Raw genomic sequence first — 22,188 nt, 5'->3', positions numbered from 1 at the left:
CAGGGCACCTTTTCATTCTTGGTACTTTCAGGTGGAACCCATGTTTGTTTTTTCAGGATCTCCTGCTTAATCACTTAGCCCTACCGAGCCATCAGCTGTTGACAGACTTTTATGTCAACATCTCTGCTGGTACAAGCATCCCTCCCATTGCCCGTGACTGTGGTTTACCTGTGGCATTAACCCATAAGGAATGGATTCCCCGCACCTTGTGGAAATATAGGGGCTTACATTTTAAATTAAGTGTATTTCATCTAATGTTGACTATTAAATCTCAGAATATTATGTTCTTGTCAAGGGGAGAGTGTAATTCAGCTTCACTTTACTGGAAAGTGAACGTGAGATTCTTGAGTTGATTTCCTGCAACTATTATGATTTTTATTTTCAATCTAACACCAAGAGTCACTGATTTAGTGCATTTTCATTTGAAAATTAACATTTATTGTCCCTGAACTTCCTACTTGATTTAATTCAATATACATTTATTTAATTCCTGATACATGCTGGGGGCAGTGCTAGATGTTATATAAAATATCAAGGTGAATGAGACACTTCTTGCCTTCAAAGCGCATATGTTTACATTGCTGTATGAAACTCTACGTGGAGGTATAGTTAAATACATAGGCATGTACAGAAAGGTGGATTTCAGTAGGACACATTTGTACTGGCACACACCAATACACATAGTGTTTGCGCAAAAGGAATTATCTGCTGATTTTTAAAATCCAGAAACACAGCTCTACAAACCTCCTCACGCCAACTGAGCCGCATAGAGCAGTGTTCTAAGCAAGCATCCAGTTGTGTTTCAATCTTCCTTCCTATTAAAATAGCGGCAAGATTTGACCTTGTGTTTGAGTTTATCAACAAAAAGTGTCAAATGTTTTCACTTGAAAGACATAGACACCTACTTTCTAACTTATATAAGGTTAAATCCTATTTATAAAAATGTTAAAATAATTATTGTAAAAATGATGGGTAACAACAGAAATTTCTGCCTGTCACGAGATGTTCTAGAGATTAGTTTTATCGCCGCGGAGAGAGGAATATTAGTGGTGTGTGTGGTGGTAACCGTGTGGAGTTGGGGGTGTAGCACCAGGAAAAGGCAGCAGTGAGTCAGGATGTGGTGGTGCTCCGTGGCAAAGTGTACATTTGGCCTCCAGAACTCACTCTTATTGATAAACGTGTATAGGCTCCACCCACAAAGAGTTATCAGGACCACTCTAGCTTCTAACCTGGAGCCAGGTTTTCCAGAATCTGGCCTGTTACTGCTTTGCATCTCATGCCCAAATGCTGCCAAGCACTTTTGCTCAACAAGAGCCAGAGTCTCTGGAGGTTTCTAACGTGGGCGGAACCCCCTGTTGCCGCCATCCCGGCCCCACTGGAACCGTTCAGTGTAAATGTGAACATCGTGGGCAGACCCTGCTGTCGGGCAGCCAGAGGGTTCTGATAGCGGCTCTCCCCGCGTGTGACATGCTGCTAAGCTGCTCCAAGCCCTTCTTGTAACGCGGACGACAGCCCAGCAGAAAAGGCTGTGGAGGTAACAGGAAATGATCCCATCAGTCTCTGTCTGAGGAGTTACGTGGAGCAGAAGGGTGCTTGTTCCTGTACTTGAAGCCAGATACCATTACCATCAGGTTGAACCTGTCGTTGTCATAGGTCAAAAATGGTGGAATATTGGCAATTCCATAGGCTTTCACATAGTACTACTGCTGTCTCACATTTACTGGGTGTTTACTAAGTGCCAGGCATGAGTGAAAGGCTTGATATATCATGCCATTTACTCCTCCAGCCAGCTTTTGAGGTGACTCCTATTATTATCTCCATTTTACAGGTGAGAAGGTTAAGTCTTGGGGAGGATAAAGAAGGTCATGTAGCCAGTGAGTGGCAAAGCCGCAGTCTATACTAGAGTGTCTTTCAGGGCAGGCTCCTTCTTTTTTTTTTTTTTAATAGTTTTTTTTAATTTATTTATGGCTGTGTTGGGTCTTCGTTTCTGTGCGAGGGCTTTCTCAAGTTGCGGCAAGCGGGGGCCACTCTTCATCGCGGTGCGCGGGCCTCTCACCATCGCGGCCTCTCTTGTTGCGGAGCACAGGCTCCAGACGCGCAGGCTCAGTAGTTGTGGCTCATGGGCCTAGTTGCTCCGCGGCATGTGGGATCTTCCCAGACCAGGGCTCGAACCCGTGTCCCCTGCATTGGCAGGCAGATTCTCAACCGCTGCGCCACCAGGGAAGCCCCCAGGCTCCTTCTCTTAATCCTCAGCACACTCTGAGCTTGAGATAGAGCTGGGTCTTCTGCACACTTTGTTCTGGAATGTCCTTGAGACTTCACCTCCACTTCTTTTAAGATTCTTGGTACTTTCTTGCTTGTATCAAAAGGTATGTTTATGTCTCAGATCTCCCCTGTTATACTCTTCAGTTACTTGAAGGCAACAGAATCAACGTCTAATTGAATTCTTCATCTCGCATGATATCACATGTGCTTCACATTCACTGTATTATTCACTGAATTCTCAGAAAATCTGCCGATATTAGCCCCAAAGAGATGAGTTTTTTGTTTTGTTTTTGTTGATTGATGAGAGGTGCATTTTGGGTCACTCATTTCAGAGAATGTTATCATGTACTTGGAAACATTTCTGCTTAATCATCTCAGTAGTCTGTCATTTCAAGGAGTAACTGTAATTAATGAAAACAAGTGAAATCCTCTAAAACAGTAAAGCTTTCAAGAATAAAACCACCACCTTTAGAAGTAAGAACCTGAGAAGTTTCTAGGACGTTTTCTTGAAAGTACTAGAGCAGGCAGCAGCCCAAGACCACTTCTTCCCCATTTTCACCTCACTGGCTAGAGCATTATTAAGATGGATAAAAATAGTGTGGAAGCTTAGAGCACGGGCCTGGGGCGCTTCATCCTGGTCTTGAATCCTGGCTTTGCTCCTTTGGAGTTAATGTCACTGTCAGTGTCCTTTATCACTGACAAATGAAGACAAATAATACCACCATCTTCCAGGAGTTGACCTGAGGGTTAAATGAGATCATGGACATCACAGGGCCTCTGGTACAGAGGGAAGCACTCCGAAATGTTAGGTGGTACCGTGGTGAATGAAAGTGGTGGTGGTGATGAGGACAGTTGGCCACAGTGATGGCGCCTTCCAGCACGTTTCAAATCTGCTTTAAGAGCCCGGGGAGGACAAAAGAACGCCCCCTACCTGCAGTCATGAAGTGTAGCAATGTGAGCACCTCAGTTTGTTACATCTACTTGCAAAATCAATTTCTGAGGGCAAAGACACTAAGATTATGTGACTATTCTTATTCATGTTGATACCTGGAAGATACCAGGAATCTCATGGTGTAACACCAGCCTTTCTTTCACCCTGTAAAATTGTCATCTGAAATATAGAAATGCTTTCTGATGGCTGAATCACGGTCGAGCTATTGTCCGGTGTGAGAAAGATGAGAGGCCTAGGATCATTAAGAAATGAGCACAGTTCCTCTGCGTTTACATAGCTGTTGTTCACAGCCGGTCGGCTCTCTTTGCATATCTCCCGAGTCGCTGACAGTGAGGCTGCCCACTGTGGCGTCCCCAGCACACCTGATGTACCCCAAGCCTCTGCCTGACAAATGTCAGTGCCTTTTGGCCAGTGACCCCCAGACATACACCTACTTTTTTAACAGTGTGTTAGATTTATTAATTCCCTGCACTAAGAAAAAACAGATACCGTGGGAAGCAGGGGGCATCTCAGCAAGGTGTTACCAAGACCTTATGATAGGACTTTGGCCCTGGGTTAGGTGATTCAGGGCAGAGTGCAAGCAAGCGGGGCTTTGCTCTGGGTTGGATGTTGGGCTAATTCTCTGATTGAGTGTCTTAATAATTCTTATCTGGAAGGCAAGAAGAATGGAGTGAGGTTAAAACTAGGATTGATAAAAATGACAGCAGTCATCCTATTAGCCAGAGGAGGCGGGTATTTGATCATTTTCATGGTTTGTACAGTGTTCATGTTTTTGTGTTCAGACATGATTGTGGAGTGTTTTTTTGGTTTTTGTTTTTCTTTCTGTCTTGCTCGTGGTCACAGAGTGGCCTCGCCTGGTCTTGGTGTCCTTTGGAGCTGTCTGTTCTTCTTGACAGGAGAATACCGAGCTTAGCTGTGAGCACCAGGCCGGCCCTCAGCTGCGTCTCATCACTTTTTCTTACAATAGAGAGATGCCCAGAGCTCACAGGTGTCGTCTTTTCTAACGGGAACCGTGAACTAAATGAGGAGTTGTTTTCAAAATCAAAGTCTTGGTAGTTCCCATTCCTTACCTGCCTTACAACGTGGGTGTTATAGCGGCTGCCGTAGTGCTACGTCCCCCTGCCCAGCACCGGCTGCCACTTCCCTGTACAGCCCAGCTTTTCTGACTAACAGCAGTGTCTCCTTCTGTTGATACTTCAGTTTTATGTTACTTTCAAACCTTTGATTTCCAACAATAGAATCATTTTGGTTTAGACATTGTATAGGTTGAATCCTTTCAGTTTCACAATAAATTTCAGGAGGTGAAAATGCTTGCATTTTCTCACTCGTTTGGCTACCTGAAAGGTATCTGGCAGTTCTGTGCTTAATTGAACATTCTTTCCATCTACTCTGTGCTGATCTTACAGAACGGATAATGGCGGAACCATTACCAAACGTAGGCAGAGAATGAGAAATACCTCGCAGAACTGTTTCCCTCCTCATTTATGTTTTTATGTATTTTACTTTTTCTGGTTATGTGGTCATTCGTATTAGCAGTGACTGTTTTCTGTGATTTGTTGATCACAGAGCATTTTTGAAGGGGGTTATGTGGCTGTTGCTGTGTGGGAGGAGACTGAGCTGGACTTTGGGGGCTGTTTCATTGTGGTGCTTCGTGAAGTCAGAGGGGCTGAAATTGCTGTGATCTGGGATGAAGATTCAGGAAAGAGATGGGAAACTCCATGTGGTATTGGAATAATGCGGAAGGTTCTAGAGTCAGACCTGCACTTGCAGCCCAGCTCTGTGAGACTACTCCAGTGTCCTGTGACCTTAGTTCCCTCCTTAAACTTTAGTTCCTTACTTGTTAAATGGCAGAAATAATATCTGCTCCATGGAATTGTTAGAATTACATGATGAAGTGTGTATACTGTAAGTAAGTGGTGCCATAAGGGGAAGAAGGAAGTCTGAGAAAGAATGAACTCCAGAGGCAAAGTGCCCATCAAGAAATCATTTTACACAACAGAAGTCCTTCTATATCAATGTAAGTTGGCACTTTATGGTCACATCAGAAGAGTGAGTCCCCATCTGGAGGGAAAATCCCACTTTGGTTTCCATGCAGAGTCTTTGGTTTAATTAAGAAGAAACCAAAATTGAAACACATGTTTCCAAGGAAAGGATCAACTTCCAAACCCAGATGGAGGCTGGAGGGACAAGGGAAGCGCCCGCCATACTGTCAGTTTTACTCTCTGCCATTTTTCCCCTTCCCCAGGTGGCATCCTTTGTGGGCTGATGGCTAACAACTCAGGGACTCAAAACTCACTGCAAGTGGGAAAACTCTTCTCCATCATTGGGCTCCCAATCTAAAGCTCTAAGCAGGCAGTCAGGGTCTTCATGTCATTACTGACTTGGGATTAAGTCAGCAGAAGCATCTCCGAGGCTGGAGCACCTCCCTCAGCTCAGACGTCCTCTCCTCGGAGAGTCCTGCCCCTTCACTCCCCACCAGATGCCTCTGTGGCTTCTTGGTCAAGCACTTTGCAGTGGTTGGTGGGATTTTTTTGTTTGTCAGTTTGTTTTGTTTTTAAATGCTTTATATTTTACTAGAAGGTAAGTTCTGTGAGGACAGGGTTTCCAGCTGCCTTGTTCACGTCTGTCTCCTCGGTGCCTAGAACAGTTTCTGGCCCTTAACAGACCCTCAGTAAGTGTTTGTTGAATGATCAGTTAAAGCTGCACTGAATAGCAAATAGCACATATTTGTTCTGACAAAAAACATTTTCAAAACGAGAGCACATGCTTAAATGGGTTTAAATGCCACTTTGCAGTAGGCCACTGGGCTGGTTACTTACCCATTCTGAGCTTCATCTTTCTCAATGTGAAACAGGGATAAGAAGAGCTAACTTTCAGAGTTGCTGACGGGATCAAATGAGAGTGGTGTTTAAGAAACACCTGTAGAAGACATAAGCCCTAGCCTGTAATATATCGCAAATTGATACAGGATAATGGTTAAAAACATACACTGTAGAGTCTAGCAGACCTAGTTGTGAATCCTTGCTCTGCTACTTACTGACTGGGTAACCTTAAACAGGTTTCTTAACCTCTCTGTGGATCAGTTTTTCTCATCCTTAAAATGGGGATAATAATAGTACCCACTTCAGAGATTTGTTGTGAAGGTTAAGTGAGATAATACATGTAAAATACTTGGATAGGTGCTGGGTACATAGCAAACACTAGAAATGATCATTCTTCTTTTAAAAATTGCTACATTCCAATCGCTGTGTGGTGACTTACAGCATGCTTTTAAAATTAAACAAAGTTCTAATTAATGCAGTAAGATAAGAAAAGGAAATAAAAGGTTATTCTGATTGAGAAGGAAGAAATAAAACTGTCTTATTCACAGGTGACATGATTGTCTCTGTAGAAAATCTAAAATAACTGACAAGAAGTCTCCTGGAACTGATAAGCAATTATGGCAAGATTGCAGGATACAAGGTTAATATATCATAGTCAATCACTTTCCTATATACCAGCAATGAAAAAGGGGAATTGAAATTTAAAACACAATAGAATGTACATTAGCACTCCCCAAATTAGATACTTAGGTAAACATTTAATAAAATATGTATAAGATCTGTATGAAGAAAACTATAAAAACTCTGATGAAAGAAATCAAAAAACTAAACTAATGAAGACGTAGTCCATGTTTATAGATAGGAAGACTCAATATTGTCAAGATATCAGGTCTTCCAACTTGGTCTATAGATTCAGTGCAGTCCCCCAGCAAGTTATTTGTGGACATGGACAAACTGATTCTAAAGTCTATATGGAGAGGCAAAAGACCCAGAATAGCCAGTACCATATTGAAGGAGAAAAACAAAGTGGGTGGACTGACAGTACTCAACTTCAAGACTTAACCATAGGATTAGGAACCAAGATGGCAGAGTAGAAGGATGTGCTCTCACTCCCTCTTGCGAGAACACCAGAATCACAACTAGCTGCTGGACAGTCATCGACAGGAAGACACTGGAACTCACCAAAAAAGATACCCCACATCCAAAGAAAAAGAAGAAGGCACAATGAGACGGTAGGAGGGGTGCAATCACAGTAAAATCAAATCCCATAACTGCTGGGTGGGTGACTCACAGACTGGAGAACACTTATACCACAGAAGTCCACCCACTGGAGTGAAGGTTCTGAGCCCCACGTCAGGTTCCCAACCTGGGGGTCTGGCAACGGGAGGAGGAATTCCTAGAGAATCAGACTTTGAAAGCTAGTGGGATTTGATTGCAGGACTTCGACAGAACTGGGGGAAACAGAGACTCCACTCTTGGAGGGCACACAGAAAGTAGTGTGCGCATCAGGACCCAGGGTAAGGAGCAGTGACCCCAGGGGAGACTGAACCAGACCTACCTGCTTGTGTTGGAGGGTCTCCTGCAGAGGCAGGCAGTGGCTGTGGCTCATCGTCGGGACAAGGACACTGGCAGCAGAAGTGCTGGGAAGTACTCCTTGGCATGAGCCCTCCCAGAGTCCGCCATTAGCCCCACCAAAGAGCCCAGGTAGGCTCCAGTGTTGGGTTACCTCGGGCCAAACAACCAACAGGGAGGGAACCCAGCCCCACCCATCAGCAGTCAATTGGATTAAAGTTTTACTGAGCTCTGCCCACCAGAGCAACAGTCAGCTCTACCCACCACCAGTCCCTCCCATCAGGGAACTTGCACAAGCCTCTTAGATAGCCTCATCCAGTAGAGGGCAGACAGCAGAAGCAAGAAGAACTACAATCCTGCAGCCTGTGGAACAAAAACCATATTCACAGAAAGATAGACAAGATGAAAAGGCAGAGGGCTATGTACCAGATGAAGGAACAAGATAAAACCCCAGAAAAACAACTAAATGAAGTGGAGATAAGCAACCTTCCAGAAAAAGAATTCAGAATAACGATAGTGAAGATGATCCAGGACCTTGGAAAAAGAATGGAGGCAAAGATGGAGAAGATGCAAGAAATGTTTAACAAAGACCTAGAAGAATTAAAGAACAAACAAACAGAGATGAACAATTCAATAACTGAAATGAAAACTACACTAGAAGGAATCAGTAGCAGAATAACTGAGGCAGAAGAACGGATAAGTGACCTGGAAGACAGAATGGTGGAATTCACTGCTGCAGAACAGAATAAAGAAAAAAGAATGAAAAGAACTGAAGACAGCCTAAGAGACCTCTGGGACAACATTAAACGCAACAACATTCGCATTATAGGGGTCCCAGAAAGAGAAGAGAGAGAGAAAGGACCCAAGAAAATATTTGAAGAGATTATAGTCGAAAACTTCCCTGACATGGGAAAGGAAATAGCCACACAAGTCCAGGAAGCGCAGCGAGTCCCATACAGGATAAACCCAAGGAGAAACACACCGAGACACATAGTAATCAAACTGGCAAAAATTAAAGACAAAGAAAAATTATTGAAAGCAGCAAGGGACAAACGACAAATCACATACAAGGGAACTCCCATAAGGTTAACAGCTGATTTCTCAGCAGAAATGCTACAAGCCAGAAGAGAGTGGCATGACATATTTAAAGTGATGTAAGGGAAGAACCTACAACCGAGATTACTCTACCCGGCAAGGATCTCGTTCAGATTCAATGGAGAAATCAAAAGCTTTACAGACAAGCAAAAGCTAAGAGAATTCAGCACCACCAAACCAGCTCTACAACAAATGCTAAAGGAACTTCTCTAAGAGGAGAACACAAGAGAAGAAAAGGACCTGTAAAAACAAACCCAAAACAATTAAGAAAATGGTCATAGGAACATACAAATCGATAATTACCTTAAACGTGAATGGATTAAACGCTCCCACCAAAAGACACAGGCTTGCTGAATGGATACAAAAACAAGACCCATCTATATGCTGTCTACAAGAGACCCACTTCAGACCTAGGGACACATACAGACTGAGAGTAAGGGGATGGAAAAAGATATTCCATGCCAATGGAAATCAAAAGAAATCTGGAGTAGCAGTTCTCATATCAGACAAAATAGACTTTAAAATAAAGAATGTTACAAGAGACAAGGAAGGACACTACATAATGATCAAGGGATCAAACCAAGAAGAGGATATAACAATTATAAATATATATGCACCCAACATAGGAGCACTTCAATACATAAGGCAACTGCTAACAGCTATAAAAGAGGAAATTGACAGTAACAAAATAATAGTGGGGGACTTTAACACCTCACTTACACCAATGGACAGATCATCCAAAATGAAAATAAATAAGGAAACAGAAGCTTTTAATGACACAATAGACCAGATAGATTTAATTGATATTTATAGGACACTCCATCCAAGAACAGCAGATTACACTTTCTTCTCAAGTGCGCACAGAACATTCTCCAGGATAGATCACATCTTGGGTCACAAATCAAGCCTCAGTAAATTTAAGAAAATTGAAATCATATCAGGCATCTTTTCTGACCACAACGCTATGAGATTAGAAATGAATTATAGGGAAAAAAACGTAAAAAAGACAAACACATGGAGGCTAAACAATACGTTACTAAATAACCAAGAGATCACTGAAGAATTCAAAGAGGAAATCAAAAAATACCTAGAGACAAATGACAATGAAAACACGACGACCCAAAACCTATGGGATTCAGCAAAAGCAGTTCTAAGAGGGAAGTTTATAGCTATACAAGCCTACCTGAAGAAACAAGAAAAATCTCAAATGAACAACCTAACCTTACACCTAAAGGAACTAGAGAAAGAAGAGCAAACAAAATCCAAAGTTAGCAGAAGGAAAGAAATCATAAAAATCAGAGCAGAAATAAATGAAATAGAAACAAAGAAAACAATAGCAAGGATCAATAAAACTAAAAGCTGGTTCTTTGAGAAGATCAACAAATATGATAAACCTTTAGCCAGAGTCATCAAGAAAAAGAGGGAGAGGAGTCAAATCAACAAAATTAGAAATGAAAAAGGAGAAGTTACAACAGACACTGTAGAAATACAAAGCATCCTAAGAGACTACTACAAGCAACTGTATGCCAATAAAATGGACAAACTGGAAGAAATGGGCAAATTCTTAGAAAGGTATAACCTTCCAAGACTGAACCAGGAAGAGATAGAAAATATGAACAGACCAATCACAAGTAATGAAATTGAAACTGTGATTTAAAATCTTCCAAAAAACAAAAGTCCAGGACCAGATGGCTTCACAGGTGAATTCTATCAAACATTTAGAGAAGAGCTAACACCCATCCTTCTCAGACTCTTCCAAAATATTGCAGAGGGAGGAACACTCCCAAACTCATTGTATGAGGCCATCATCACCCTGATACCAAAACCAGACAAAGATACTACAAAAAAAGAAAATTACAGACCAATATCACTGATGAATATAGATGCAAAAATCCTCAACAAAATACTAGCAAACAGAATCCAACAACACATTAAATGGATCATACACCATGATCAAGTGGGATTTATCCCAGGGATGCAAGGATTCTTCAATATACACAAATCAATCAATGTGATACACCATATTAACAAATTGAAGAAGGAAAACCATATGATCCTCTCAATAGATGCAGAAAAAGCTTTTGACAAAATTCAACACCCATTTATGATAAAAACTCTCCAGAAAGTGGGCATAGAGGGAACCTACCTCAACATAATAAAGGCCATATACAACAAACTCACAGCAAACATCATTCTCAACGGTGAAAAACTGAAAGCATTTCCTCCAAGATCAGGAATGAGACAAGGATGTCCACTCTCACCACTATTATTCAGCATAGTTTTGGAAGTTCTAGCCACGGCAATCAGAGAAGAAAAAGAAATAAAAGGAATACAAATTGGAAAAGAAGAAATAAAACTGTCCCTGTTGGCAGATGACATGATACTATACATAGAGAATCCTAAAGATGCCACCAGAAAACTACTAGAGCTAATCAATGAATTTGGTAAAGTTGCAGGATACAAAATTAATGCACAGAAATCTCTTGCATTCCTATACACTAATGATGAAAAATCTGAAAGAGAAATTAAGGGAACACTCCCATTTACCATTGCAACAAAATGAATAAAATACCTAGGAATAAACCTACCTAGGGAGACAAAAGACCTGCATGCAGAAAAGTATAAGACACTGATGAAAGAAATTAAAGGTGATACCAACAGATGGAGAGATATACCATGTTCTTGGATTGGGAGAATCAGTGTTGTGAAAATGACTATACTGCCCAAAGCAATCTACAGATTCAGTGCAATCCCTATCAAATTACAAATGACATTTTTTACGGAACTAGAACAAAAAGTCATAAAATTTGTTTGGAGACACAAAAGACCCCGAATAGCCAAAGCAGTCTTGAGGGAAAAAAACGGAGCTGGAGGAATCAGACTCCCTGACTTCAGACTATACTACAAAGCTACAGTAATCAAGACAATATGGTACTGGCACAAAAACAGAAACATAGATCAATGGAACAAGATAGAAAGCCCAGAGATAAACCCACGCACCTATGGTCAACTAATCTATGACAAAGGAGGCAAGGATATGCAATGGAGAAAAGACAGTCTCTTCAATAAGGTGCTGGGAAAACTGGAGAGCTACATGTAAAAGAATGAAATTAGAACACTCCCTAACACCATACACAAAAATGAACTCAAAATGGATTAGAGACCTAAATGTAAGACCGGACATTATAAAACTCTTAGAGGAAAACATAGGAAGAACACTCTTTGACATAAATCACAGGAAGATCTGTTTTGTTTTATTTTGTTTTTTAATATATTTATTTATTTATTTTTGGCTGTATTGGGTCTTTGTTGCTGTGCGCAGGCTTTCTCTAGTTGTGGTGAGTGGGGTCTACTCTTCGTTGTGGTGAGTGGGCTTCTCATTGCGGTGGCTTCTGTTGTCGTGTAGCATGGGCTCTAGGCACACAGGCTTCGGTAGTTGTGGCTTGTGGGCTGTAGAGCACAGGCTCTGTATTTGTGGCTCATGGGCTTAGTTGCTCCACGGCATATGGGATCTTCCCGGACCAGGGATTGAACCCGTGTCCCCTGCATTGGTAGGTGGATTCTTAACCACTGTGCCACCAGGGAATTCCAACAAGATCTTTTTTGATCCACCTCCTAGAGTAATGGAAATAAAAAGAAAAATAAACAAATGGGACCTAATGAAACTTCAAAGCTTTTGCAGAACAAAGGAAACCATAAACAGGACGAAAAGGCAACCCTCAAAATGGGAGAAAATATTTGCAAATGAATCAACGGACAAAGGATTAATCTCCAAAATATATAAACAGCTCATGCAGCTCAACATTAAAAAAACAAACAACCCAATCCAAAAATGGGCAGAAAACGTAAATAGACATTTTTCCGAAGAAAACATACAGATGGCCAAGAAGCACATGAAAAGCTGCTCAACATTACTAATTATTAGAGAAATGCAAATCAAAACTACAATGAGATATCACCTCACACCAGTTAGAATGGGCATCATCAGAAAATCTACAAACAACAAATGCTGGAGAGGGTATGGAGAAAAGGGAACCCTCTCGCACTGTTGGTGGGAATGTAAATTGATACAGCTGCTATGGAGAACAGTATGGAAGTTCCTTAAAAAACAAAAAATTGAATTACCATATGATCCAGCAATCCCACTTCTGGGCATATACCCAGAGAAAACCATAATTCAAAAAGACACATGCACCCCAACGTTCATTGCAGCACTATTTACAATAGCCAGATCATGGAAGCAACCTAAATGCCCATCAACAGACGAATGAATAAAGAAGTTGTGGTACATGTATACAATGGAATATTACTCAGCCATAAAAAGGAAAGAAATTGCATCCTTTGTAGAGATGTGGATGGATCTAGAGACTGTCATACAGAGCGAAGTAAGTCAGAAAGAGAAAAACAAATATCGTGTGTTAACGTATATATGTGGAAATGAGAAAAATGGTACAGATGAACTAGTTTGCAGGGCAGAAATTGAGACACAGATGTAGAGAATAAACGTATGGACACCAAGCAGGGAAAGCGGCAGTGGGCGGGGGTGGTGGTGTGATGAACTGGGCGATTGGGATTGACATGTATACACTGATGTGTATAAAATTGATGACTAATAAGGACCTGCTGTATAAAAAAATAAAATACAAAAATTAAAAAAAAAAGACTTAACCATAAAGCTACAGTAATCCAGACAGTATGTTATGGGCAAAAGAATAGACAAATAAATTAATGGAACAGAATAGGGAGCACAGAAATAGACCCACGTAAGTATAGTCTCCTGATCTTAGGCAGAGGAGCAAAGGCATACAGTGGAACAGAAATAGTCTTTTCAACAAATGATGCAGGAACAACTGGACATCCACATGCAAAAGAAAAAGATTTGAGACATAGACCTCATACCCTTCACAAAAAGTAACTCAAAATGGATCATAGACCTAAATGTAAAATGCAGAACTCTAAAACTCCTAGACGATGACAGGAGAAAACCCAGATGACCTTGGGTATGATGATTACTTTTTAGATACAACATGAAAACCATGATCCATGACAGAAACAGTTGATAAGCTGGACTTTATTAAAATTGAAAATTTCTGCTCTACAAAATACAATGCCAAGAGAATGAGAATACCAGCCTCATACTGGGAAAAAATATCTGCAAAAGACACATCTGATAAGGACTCTTATCCAAAACGTACTTTGAACTTTTAAAACTCAACAATAAGAAAATGAAATACCCAATTAAAAAAAGTAGAAGACCTGAACAGACATTTCCCCAAAGAAAATATACCCATGGTAAATAAGCATATAAGAGGATGTTAATCAACATCATATGTCAATTGGGAATTGCAAATTAAAATAACAATAAGATATCTCTGTACACCTGTTAGAATGGCCAAAATCCAAAACACCATGCACATCAGGTGCTGGTGACAATGTGGAGCAATGGGAGCGCTCCTTCATTGGTGGTGGGAACGCATAATGATACAGCCACTTTGGAAGACAGTTTGGAAGTTTCTTATAAAACTAAACACACTCTTACCATACAGTTTGGCAGTTGCACTCCTTGCTATTTACTCGAATGAGTTGAAAACATATGTTCACACAAAAACCTACACATGAATGTTTATAGCAGCTTTATCCATAATTGCTAAAACTTGGAAGCAATCAAGATGTCCTTCAGTAGGTGACTAGATAAATAAACTGTGGTACATCCAGACAGTGAAATACTACTCAACATTAAAAAGAAATGAGCTATCAAGACATGAAAAGAAATGGAGGAAACTTAAATACATAAAACTCAGTGAAAAAAGCCAATCTGAAAAGACTACATACTGTGTGATTCCAACTATGTGACATTCCGGAAAAGCCAAAACTATGGACACAGTAAAAGAATCAGGGGTTAGTGGTGGGGAGGAATGAGTTGGTGGAGCACAGAGGATTTTTAGGGCAATGAAACTTCTCTGTATGATATTGTCATGGTGGGTACATGTCATTACACATTTGTCAAAGCCCATAGAATGAGCAAGAGTGAACCCTAATGTGAACTGCGGACTTGGGTGATAATGACGTCTGTGTAGGTTACTGATTTTAACAAATGGAACCTTCTAGTGTGGGAATTTAATAGTGACTGTGTGCATGTGAGGATAAGGGTGGGTATGAGAAATCTCTCTACCCTCCTCTCCATTTTTCTGTCAGCCTGTAACTGCTCTTGAAAATAAAGTTTAAGAATCTTATAAATTTTTTATAAATGCAGTCATCATGCATTTATAATCTCCTTCATTTCCTCCTTTTCTATCTTCATTTTTCTTTCACTTCTGTCCTCCCCTCCATCCTCTTATTTTTCTATTGTCCCTTAATTGCTTTGCTAAACAAAGGAGGGAAGAAAGATGGATGGATGGGTGGATGGGTGAGTCGATTTGGCACTAGTATACATTTTTCTTAAGAGTATGAGGTTTAATTATTATTAAAAGGAAGGTAATCATCATCAAAACAAATTGTATTTTTCATACGTATTTTCTCCACTGCTGAGCATATAATAACGTATATTTCATTAAGAGTGACTCACTCATTACTCTGAAATTTGCAAGTCACCATTTTATCTATCTTTACCAAGCACCATTTTTATTCACTTGTTCTTTCCAAACTCAAGGTAAATGTCTGTCTCTATGAATCAGTGATTTTCAGAGTATGCAAATTAATGAGGTACCCACCCAGCAGACCACCTTTGTAAATTAAAACATTTGAACATGGAAACCAGGAAGGAAATCTCTTGTAATCACACATAACCATAAAATAGGTGAGAGGCCAGGTGGAATACTGATGTAATTGACAAACAGTTGTAAAGATCCTCTTCCCCTATAATTTTCATGTATTACCACAAAGACTTTTCCACACTGATGCTTGGTTCGGAGGACCTTCATGTTCATCTATCTTGTAGTATCACTTAGGATATTCTAAGTGACCTGTTGCTACGTTTAATTACACCGTCGGTATGATTTGTAAAGATTTTTTTCTTCAAGGGTCACTTACGAAATCTCAATATGGGTTGCCTCTTCCTCCGCCCCTTTCTCCCTGTACTTTCTACCACTTTCTACTGTACTAAAACCAAATTCCCCTTCGTTCTGTCAGACAGAAAAGTTGAGATGATCTTCTGTCGAGTTAGTGTGAAGAAGCCGAAGGACTTGAGTATATTATTTTAGCATCAAAATAAGGTTAGAATTTCCATGGAAAAGAGAAGAACACCTTCATTTCAGGACATGGCCCCAGTTCTCCTTTGTGCAGAGGGATCTTCTTTGGAAATCCTTTACAACCCATTCTGGCTCAAAAGAGAAATTGCCTTTACTTAAGAGTGTCGGGTTTGTTAACAGCAGGTGTTTCAAAGAATTCTTAGAATCAAAGAATGCAATCCTGTTATATTAGCAAATTTCTGCTCTGCAGAGGGTTATACAACCATCTCCAGCTTTCAGTGCATTAAAGGAACTTTGAGATATCACGATATAGAAATTAATGACTTATACATTTTTTAAACTTTATTTTTTATGACAGTGTATATTACAAAACCAGAAAGAATAATGTAATAAACCCAATGTACCCTCTCACGTCACCCAGCTTCATCATTGTCAGCATGTGACCAGTTTTGTTTCATTTCTACCTCTAGTCACTGGACACACACACACACTCATTAACAGGATTATTTTAAAACAAATGCCAGATATCATATTTTATCCATAAATATTTTAGGATATATCTCTTAAAAAGCAAGACTCTATTTATAACTTTTTTTAATTAATTTTTTTTGGAGTATAGTTGTTTTACAATGTTGCGTTAGTTACTGCTGTACAGCAAAATGAATCAGTTATATACATATATCCACTCTTTTTCAGATTTCCTTCCCATTTAGGTCACCACAGAGCATTGAGTAGAGTTTCCTGTTCTCTACGGTAGGTTCTCGTTAGTTGTCTATTTTATATATAGTCATGTGTATATGTCAATCCCAATCTCCCAATTCATCCCACCGCCCCGCTTTCCCCCCTTGGTAACCATAAGTTTGTTTTCTACATCTGTGACTCTATTTCTGCTTTGCAAGTTCATCTGTATCATTTTTCTAGATTCCGCACATAAGCGATATTATATAATGTCTGTCTTTCTCTTTCCGACTTACTTCACTCTGTATGACAATCTCTATGTCCATCCATGTCGCAAATGGCATTATTTCATTCCTTTTTATGGCTGAGTAATATTCCATTGTATATATGTACCACACCTTCTTTATCCATTCCTCTGTTGACGGACATTTAGGTTGCTTCCATGACCTGGCTATTGTAAATAGTGCTGCAGTGAACATTGGGGTGCCATGCATCCTTTCGAATTATGGTTTTCTCCAGATATATGCCCGGGAGTGGGATTGCTGGGTCATATGGTAGCTCTATTTTTAGTTTTTTAAGGAACCTCCATACTGTTCTCCATAGTGGCTGTACCAGTTTACATTCCCACCGACATATGGTCACCCTTTATTGTTGGATTTTTTTTTAAACATAACCACAGTGCCGTTGTCATCACATACACACACACACACACACCGGAAGTTAACTAATCTCTTATATAAACAAATACCCGGTCAGTGTTCAGGCCACACCAATTTTCTCATTTCTTTTTAATAGATGTACTTGAATCAAGACCCACTTTATATCCACACATAGTATTGGTTGATGTGTCTCTAAAGTGTCTTATAATGTATAGGTTTCTCTTCCCTCTTTTTTTCTCACCATCTGTTTGTTGATGAAACCATGTCATTTATCCAGTGAATTCTCACATTTGAGGATTTGCTAATTGCATCCCATGGTGCCGTTCACCGTGTGCCTCTAATCCTGCGTTTTCTGAAAACGAGTCGTTAGACTGAGTGGCTTGATTGAGTTCAGGTCTGATTTTCTGGGGCAGGAACACAGTAGAGGCAGTGCTGTTGTCCCCTCGCATCTCAGAGGAAGCACATGGCGTCTGGTGGCCTCCCTCTGATGGTCTTTGCTGTCTGTATTAAAGCAGTCCAGTGACTCTGGCAGTCACTGCCCACGCTCAGGACCACTTCCCGTGCCGGACTGAGCCTGTCCTGCATGTGTCACTCAAATGCTTCCTGTCTTCAAGGAGCTCACGGTCCTGTCGGAGCAGAGATGACTCATCACGGAACTACGCAAATAAGTCACGTACCACCTCCGTGGTTATCAGAAGACGTGACTCCCAAAACAGTGGTTCCCAAGCCTGTCTGGCTGACCTTTGAAATTATCTCGAGGAGCTTTTTGAAAAATACAAATTCTCAGACCTTGTTCTAGTATATTCTGATTCAGCAAGACTAGGGTGGGATCCAGGAATCTGCTGGGGAAAGATGAGACTGGTGTGGGCGTAGACAGGGAAGGAAAAGCCAGACCCTAAAGCTGTCTTCATGACTTTGGACCTGAACCACAGGACAGGGAGGGGCCCATGGAGTGCTTTGAGCAGAGGAGTGGAGGGATGAGATTTCACTACCGGGGAGAGAATGGCGGGAGCAGGGGAGGCGGAGGCAGGAAGAGCAATGGCCAGGCTAGTACTGTCTCCAGATAAGACATGACTGTGGCCTGAAGAAGGATGTGATGGCAGTTGGGGTGGAGAAAAGTGGAAGGATTAGAGAGATACACAGGAGCTAGAGTCAGCATGACTTGCCACTCAGTTGAATGAGAGCTGAGGGCAGTGATGAAATGAGCATATAGGCCCAAGACCCTCAACGTTAATCTTAACAAGACGGTGAGGTTTAGTATTAAATACATCTGTGAATTCTGCATTTCTACACACAACTCATGGTACCGGAATAGTGCTTTTTTTTTTTTTTTTTTTTTTTACCACTTCACTAACTTAGGGTTTGGAAGCTGTATTAGTCAGGATTCTCCAGAGAAACAGAACCAACAGGATGTGTACGTGGGAAGAGATTTGTTATGAGGAATTGGCTCGTGCAGTTATGGAGGCTGAGAAGTCCCAAGATGTGTAGTCGGCAGGCGGAGATCAGGGAGAGCAGTGGTGTAGGTCCAGTCCGAGCCCAAAGGCCTGAGAACCAGGAGAGCCGGTGACGTGAGTTCCGTTCTGCAAGTTGACGTTTCCATTTAAACCCAAAGACAGGAAGGACTGCTGTCCCAGCTCAGCGCCGTCAGGCCAGAGTTGCCGTTACTCGGAGAGCATCTGCCTTTTTGCTCAGCCGAGTGGATGAGGCCCACCCACGTGAGGGAGGACAGTGTGCGCCACTCAGTCTGTTGACTCAAATGTTAATCTCCTCCAGAAACAGCCTTACAGACACACCGGAATGACGTTTGACCAAATATCTGGGCACCTCGTGGCCCAGCCCAGTCGACACATAAAACTGACCACCACAGAAGCCATTTCCGTTCACCCCAGATACAGCTGCGGTGGTAATTTTTCCATTTTTGAGGCTTTTGATATTCTAATATCAGTCCCAATTACAGTACCACCTCATGTGCAGTCCCCATTAGATCAGTAACATCTGTCATCTTCCTGGCGCCCATGTTCGCTTACAAGGTGTTCGGGGGCTTGACAAATACAACAGAGATTCTCCAGCTCTTTCCTCCTTATGGAAACAGCGTCAGATGAAAGGAACGCATCGCAGCTCAATACGGCAAGCTTAAGAGCTGGGCGTGCTCCGCTGTAGAGTTCAGTACACAAGATTTTTCATTTCCTGGGGTTACCTTTAAAAGCAAAATGAAACGAAGCTTGAATATTGCAGAGCTCAACCACAGCTGGAGGATTGTTCCTGATCTCCTCCTAGATACAGTGAGGCATCGCTATTTTCTTTTATTATATGTCTCCCTGCCTCTGAAACAGAAGCAGGCATCACGAGTGGCGTGGATGCATGGGGCAGGCGGCCTGGGCTCCCTCCTCCGTCGCCCGTACCTGGAGGTAGCTTGGCCCGCCTTGCTCAGACACAGGTGTGAGCTCTAAGTTCCTGCTGACCTCACTGTTTACCCTGCGTCACGAGATGCTGTTTCATCTTTTCTCCCTCTGCCGCCCCTGCCGTCTCACATTCATGCTGCGGCACAGCAGGCATGGGGAGGAAGGGTCTTCTAAACCGAAGCACTTAATTAGCTCCTGGGCCCCAGGGGGAGTGTCAGATGGAAACACAGCTAAAATTGGAGGGAAGGAACAGCCGTGATGGATGGTGGAAGGAACACCTGCCTCCTTCCGGTGACGCCAAGTTACTAAAATTGTTTTGGAATTAGTGACTCTTTTGAGTCATGTGTACGATAGTGTCATGTTTATATCATTAATTTCTAGCAGTGTTCGTGTTTGTTCAGTTAGACTTGCTCGTTGCTGCCAGAAGCTGCTACTTTTTCTTTTCCCCCAGAGCACACATTGTCCTGGGTGTAGATAAAGGGGTGTCCCCGTGAGGTTCTAGACCCTTCCTGGGAACCAGATTGTCCTTTAGGGCCCCTGATTGTGTTGTTGTAGACGCATCACAATCTTGTTAGTCGTCACCTGAGTAGGAGACATGCAATGATAAATTATTCATTACAAATAGGGTAAAGCATGATCTGATAAGATATTATATAGATTTAACTATAGATTATATTATGTGGATATAATTATAGGCAGTTATAAGTATAGTTATATAGGTGATTATAAACGTAGGTTATAACTGTATAAGTAATAAGTGTGTAGAGATGTCAGTTTTAGATATAATTCAATATTGTGTATAGATAGAATTCTATAGATAGAGTTATGTAAGAGAATAAAATAAGAATCCACTCTTGTAAAAACATAAAGCACAGGAGCTCCTGGAAGTGACTGCAGAGCAGCCCAGGCCCGGGGCTCTGCCCTGGCAGCCGTCCCGGCTTCTCCTGCCGAGATGCCACAGTCCCGCTTGGTGGGTGTCAGCTGAGACCGTGGTGGGGTGGGGAGCTCATGGGCGCCTCTCTGTCTTCTGAGTGCTTTGCAGTCATTTGATGGTAGATTCACTTGGGTCCAGTGCGTGAGCCACATTCGCCTGAGTTATCTCCTAAGGTTGCAATAAAACTTGTATTTTTAGTCCTTTAAAAATGCCTGTTGAGCCTTAGGAAAATAATGAGTAAGCTTTCTGCGTAATCAAAAAGTCCTCATCAGAAAGCCATACGCTAAAGACACGGTGAGAGCGCTTGGGAGGAAAAGCAGCTGAGCCGAGAGCAGAGACCGACTCCGCATCCCTGGCTCCCAGCGTGGGTAGCCTGGGCCGCTGAGCTGGGCCCCCTCCTTACAGCCACGGCCAGGGTGCCCTCCATCACCGCCAGCCCCAGGCCCGTCCCACAGCTGATACATGCCGTGTGCTGTTCCCTGGCCCCTGACCCCCTGTGACACTGGCCGCGGCCTGGCAGTTCCAGCCTGTGCTGGCGGCATCCCCTGGGGTCTCTCAGCTCTTCCCCCTCGGCCTCCTCCAAAGCCAACGCCAGTCCGGGACCGGAGGGAGGTGAGGCTCTGGAGGGAACACAGGGAGGGTTGCAAGTCTGTGGGTGAACCTGCCGGCCTCCCCTCCTTTCCAGGGACGATGCGAAGCACAGTCTCCATGATTCTCAGAGTCCCCAGCAGGACTGACCCAGTTGTGCACAGTGGTGACCTGCTCGGCAGCACCCCCCTGCGTTGGCTTTTCTTGTTTTCTCTCTCTCTTGCTTTCCCACCCCTTTGCTTCTGTGTCCGAGATCACCCCCAAATAAGTGACCCCAGTCTCTGCTTTCAGAGGATCTCAGACTGCTCTTATGGGTTGGGTGTATATCCTTCCTGACCATTTTGCTGTGTGTGTGTGTGTGAGAGAGAGAGAGAGAACCTATTGCTCTTTTGTGTGTGTATATAGTTCTTGAAACTTTGTTTTAAATCAGTTATGGATGTGCTGGAGTAAGCCTGGGTCACATCCACCCTGACCTCCCTTCTCCATCCTCCTTTGATGTCTCTCTAGGTGTTTCCCCTGCTTCCTGTGCTCCGTCTTTTCCTCTTTCTTGACTTACTCCCTCGTTTTGATGGAGCACATCCCTAGTAGTTTCCTAAATAAGAAAGGACGTGTAGGAGGTACATTTCTAGAGACACGTATGATGATGTCTTTCTTCACCCGCCCCCTGGCTGGATAGAATATATTAGTTGGAAACCATTTCGTTCTGTAGTTCAGAGGGGTTTCTTCTTTGTTTTCTGACTCCAGTGCTGCTGTCAAGTGGTTCAAAGCCATTTCGATTCCTGATCCTTTGGATGAGACATGATTCTGTCTCCCTCCCTCTGTCCCCAGCGTTCAGAGTGCTCACGGTTCTTCTGCTTTGGTGATCAGCCCTGCCTTCTGCAGGCTTCTATCTGCCTGGACCCTCTCTCTCACATCCTTCATCTCTGGGAGATTTTTGTGATCATTTCCTCTTTTAAGGTTTTTCCGTTTCTTTCTGGAATCCCATTTGCCTGTGCTGAGCCTCCTGGCCTGGTCACCCTCTCATTTTCTTCTCC

At 42.2% G+C, this 22,188-nt stretch overlaps 1 protein-coding gene across 7 annotated transcripts in view; it reads left to right on the top strand.

Moving 5' to 3' along the window:
- Positions 1-22,188, top strand: part of KIF16B (kinesin family member 16B) — a 291,300-nt gene that overhangs the window by 253,408 nt on the left and 15,704 nt on the right. The window lies entirely within an intron of this gene.

This window comes from Balaenoptera physalus (assembly GCF_965194825.1).
Source record: "Balaenoptera physalus genome assembly, chromosome: 16".
Lineage (NCBI taxonomy): Eukaryota > Metazoa > Chordata > Mammalia > Artiodactyla > Balaenopteridae > Balaenoptera > Balaenoptera physalus.
This window is presented reverse-complemented; position numbering and strand designations above follow the sequence as displayed.